Source organism: Octodon degus, unplaced genomic scaffold (assembly GCF_000260255.1).
Source record: "Octodon degus isolate 3935 unplaced genomic scaffold, OctDeg1.0 scaffold00017, whole genome shotgun sequence".
NCBI lineage: Eukaryota > Metazoa > Chordata > Mammalia > Rodentia > Octodontidae > Octodon > Octodon degus.
The window spans coordinates 2740308-2744788 of record NW_004524593.1 but is presented as its reverse complement, the minus strand read 5'-3'; the positions used below and the strand labels follow the sequence as shown (position 1 = coordinate 2744788).

Here is a 4481-nt window from a genome sequence, read left to right as displayed (position 1 = left end):
ATATCTATCTCTATCTATCTATCTATCTATCTATCTATCTATCTATCTATCTATCTTTCTGGCTCTCTCTTGGCCTTTTACTTCTACTAAACTATTGACCCTTACAATGAATTTTTTAATTTGATCTAAAACCATTGTTATTAGTATGGGCAAATAAAAAGAGAAAGCACACACACACACATACAAAATCCCTGCTACAGTCTGGTAGTAAGTGTTCCAGGTAAGCAGATTTAAACACAGGTAATTTTTGTTCATAAATGACATGTCTTGTATAACAATATACTTCAACATGGAGTCCAGTTAAAGTAGACTTGAGCAAACATATAGCTCAATGCTGCCATTACAAAATAGAGAAACTGCCTATCTAAGCTCTCATGGTGTATTGGTTGCAGAACTAATTCAGTGCCTGATTACTGATTACAGTCTGCACTCAAGAATTCTACTTCTCCGTGATATTCATCACAAATGGAGGTTCTTTTTTTCCATCCTCCTTTATTAAAGCTGAACTAAAAAGCTTCTATGTCAAACTGCTCCATATGGACTTAAAAAAAAAAAAAGCTTAAAGGAGGAATTCGTTTACTGAATAGGGCAATTGGCATTTGTACCCTCGCACCATTTATACAACTTTCAACATCATATTAAAGGTAGAAAAGGGGAGAAGTACAGAGGTAGAATGGGGAGTTTTCCCTTGACTCTTCAAAAATGATAAAACTTTGTATTCAACTTCCTGTCTCTGTTCTCCCGCAATATTTTAAATTCTACAGTAATTTTCCCTTCAGTTATTTGCCTACGGACTCTTTAACAAGTTTCCACTATTATGCCCCATAGATTGAACAACTTTCTTTTTACTCATTGAGTTGACATAGTAAGATCTTTAAAGATCTTATCATTCCAAAATACTGACATTAAAGATCAAATATTGGGAGACTGAGGACTCAGCTTTATGGAAAGCACTTGCCCAGCATGCAAGGTCCTGAGTTCAGTCCTGGCACTGCAAAAAAACATATATTAGGTATCTCATAGTACCCTTCCCTGCTTTATTGAGGTGTAACCAACAAATTTAAAAGTGTATATTAAGGTTTACATAATTAATTTGGTGTATATATTTAGTTAAATAATTACTTCAATCAAACTAATTAATAAGTCTAATATCTCATATATAATTACTTTTAATGTATTTGTGTATAGTGGAACATTTAGATCTATCAGCAAATTTCAACACAGTATTAATTGTAATAGGCATGCTGTACATTATGTCCCCAGACTTCAATTATCTTATACGTGAGAGTTTGTGCCCTTTTACCAACATCTCTCTGCTCCATGTCTGATAACCACTATACCAGTCTCTACTTCTGTGAATTTAATGTTTTTGATTTGTGTATGTAACTATGATCACATACTACTTATATTTTGGTACCTCGCTATTTCACTTTGCACAATATTCTCCTAGTTAATGTATGTTATCTCAGTAGCAAGATTTTCTTTTTCTTTTAGGGCATAATAATATTCCATGACATAATAATGTACACATTACATTTGTTACATCCATTCATCCTTCAACATATGCTTGGCTTATTACAACATGTTGGCTGTTGTTAGCAGTGCTTCAGTCAGCATGGAAGTACAGATGCCTCTTGAAGATGCTGATTTCCCTTCCTATGGATATATACCCAGAAATAGAATTACTGGATCATATAGTCCAGTATTTCTATTTTAAATCCCCTAGACTGGGTGTGGTGGCGCATGCCTGTAATCCCAGCACTTGGGAAGCTGAAAACAGGAGAATCACTATGAGTCTGATCTATGTAGTGAGACCCTGTAGACGCTGTCCTAAATACAGAAAAAAAAAAATACTTAAATTTTTTTTTTGAGGAAATACCATACTGTTTTCATAGTGGCTGGACCAATTTAAGTTCCCACTAACAGTGTACAGATTCCTTTGTGTGCATCCTCACCAGTACTCATCACTTTTTCTTTTGGACAGTAGCCATCCCTAGGTATGGAATAATATTTCATGGTTTTGATTCATATTTCTGTGATGATTTGTGATGCTGTACACCTTATACTGTGGGTCCTTTGTGGTTGGGGTTTTTTAATATAAAAAATGGGAAAAACCTTATTTCAGGCAGGTTCAATGGATTTTTTGCTAAGAGAAAGAGGGCCGGTTGTGGTGGTTTCATTTCAAAACTGTATTGATGTATAAATAAGACCTGATTTGGAAATGCCTAGTTTCTGGCAAAATGTAGATTCAATCCAACATTATACCAACGTTTATGTTTATTGGAGACCTCACATTGGTACTAGAGGTTAGATTTTTATCCCCAAAATAAGAAGAATCTTACATCTACCTATTAAGGTCATGAGGTATAAAATTAATTCCCTAGTATTGCTTTGAAAATATACCCCTTAATTGTTCATAAAATTCCAGCTGCATCCAGATGCACTAATGAACTGGGACTCTTCAGTCATCATCTATGGTTGGCTTGATGGTCACTCCTCTTCTTATCTGACACCAACCAATTAAACGTCAGTGCTTCTCAACTCTTTGGCTAAGGGCAATTTTTTCTCCCACCTCTGTGCTCACAGGATTAGTCAGAATGATCTTGCCCAAATCAACCTTGACAGCACTAACTCTCCTAACTGTTGACAGAGATCCTATGTTGACCATAAGTACTTCATTCTTGGACAGCTTTTGGACCTTTGCTGCTTTCTTGTCACCTTTAGTGCGTACACGTAGAAGCCATGTAAGTAGGAAATTGGAAATTTCTAATTCAGTGAATATCTCAGGTAAAGCTCCAACTGCACCAAGGACCTGCCCCGCCATTCTGTCAGCTTGGCACAAAGTGAGGTCGATTTTTGTGCCAACTCCAGTAAGACCTAGGAGCAGAATAATGCAGGTCATTATATTCTACAAAAAGTGATACAATTTTGGAAAAGACTGGTTTACACATGAGTTTTCCTTCACTATCTTTGGAAACAGTGCCAGGTCTGACTTCTATTTCTTGGCCCACCTTCAGTACTCCTTTTAGAATACTACCACCAGCCACACCTCCCTTAAGGTCATCAACTTCACAGCCAGGTTTGTTGTCATCAAATGACCTAATAAAAATAAGTTGAGGTTCTGAAGTGAAGTCTCTAAGAGGTACTGGTATTTTCTTTACTATATACTCACAGACATCTTCAATAGTGTATTTCAGCTGGGCAGAAGTTGGAATAATGGGAGCTCCTTCTGCTCCTGTACCTGTACAAATGCAAGGATCTATTCATATTATTCTTCAGCCTGACTTTCTCTTACCAAATCAGTTTTATTCTGTAGGATCAAAATATGCTTCAGTTTCATGATTTCTATTGCAACCAAGTGTTCAGAAGTCTGAGGCTGAGGGCAAGATTCATTGCCAGCTATTGACAAGAGAGTTGCATCCATCACTGCTGCACCATTCCGCATAGTTGCCATCAAAATGTCATGGCCAGGACAGTCACCAAAGGAAACATGTCTGACTAATTTGAAGTTCCCTTTGGTCCTTGGAATGTCTGTAGGAAACTCATCAGGCATGCCACTTCCACATGACCTATAGCATTCTGGTTGGGAACAACTTGGGTCATCAAATTTATAAATCTTAGCATTAATATATCTGAGTTTGATTGTAATGTTTTTTTTCTAGTTCATTTTTGAACCTGACAGTGTGAACTCCAAAAATGGCTTTGACAACTATGCATTTCCTATGACCTATGGTTCCTATATTAATTGCAGTTTGTCTGCTGATTATTTCATGTGAAAGTGGCGCCAACTTGGTAATATCCGAAGTGGTGAGATCTTGGCAAGAAAGGTGTGATTGCCTCAGGGTCACTCCAGCCTCACCTCCCACCATCTTGCCAGGAGAGAAAGGAAGTCATTATGGGCCCTTTGTATGTCTTCCTCCTATGTCTATTCAAAGGTCCTTTGTCCATTTGTATAATTAGGAGTTTTTATGGTTTTAAAAAATTTATTTATCTGGTACAGGGTCTTGCAACGCAATTTGAATGAACTTGTAGTGATCCTCCTATCTCAGGCTCCCCAGTACTGGGATTACAGGCATGCACCACAAAGCCCAGTTTCATTGGCCAGAACAACATGCAGTACCAGCAATCGAACCCAGGTCCTTGCACTTGCCAGGCAGGTACTTAGACTGCCAAGCTATCTCCTCAGCTCTAATTTGGTGTTTTGGGTTTTTTTTTTTTCCTCTTTGCTATTGAGTTGTATGAGTTTATTACATATTCTAGTTACGGATCCATTGGATATCTGATATGCACATGTTTCCTCCTATTCCTTTTCATTTTGTCCTTCCTTCTTTTCCTTCCTTCCTTCCTTCCTTCCTTCCTTCCTTCCTTCCTTCCTTCCTTCCTTCCTTCCTCCTCCCTCCCTTCCTTCCTTGCTTCCTTCTGCTCCCTCCCTTTGCTTTCCTTCCTCTTCTTACTCTTCTTCCCTCCCCTGTCTCCCTCTT

At 37.8% G+C, this 4481-nt stretch overlaps 1 protein-coding gene and 1 pseudogene across 9 annotated transcripts in view; one reads left to right on the top strand and one right to left on the bottom strand.

The window, feature by feature from the left end:
* Positions 1 to 4481, top strand: part of Rabgap1l (RAB GTPase activating protein 1 like) — a 711712-nt gene that overhangs the window by 603489 nt on the left and 103742 nt on the right. The gene's annotated exons all lie outside the window — the stretch shown is intronic.
* Positions 2522 to 3869, bottom strand: LOC101591192 (annotated as a pseudogene).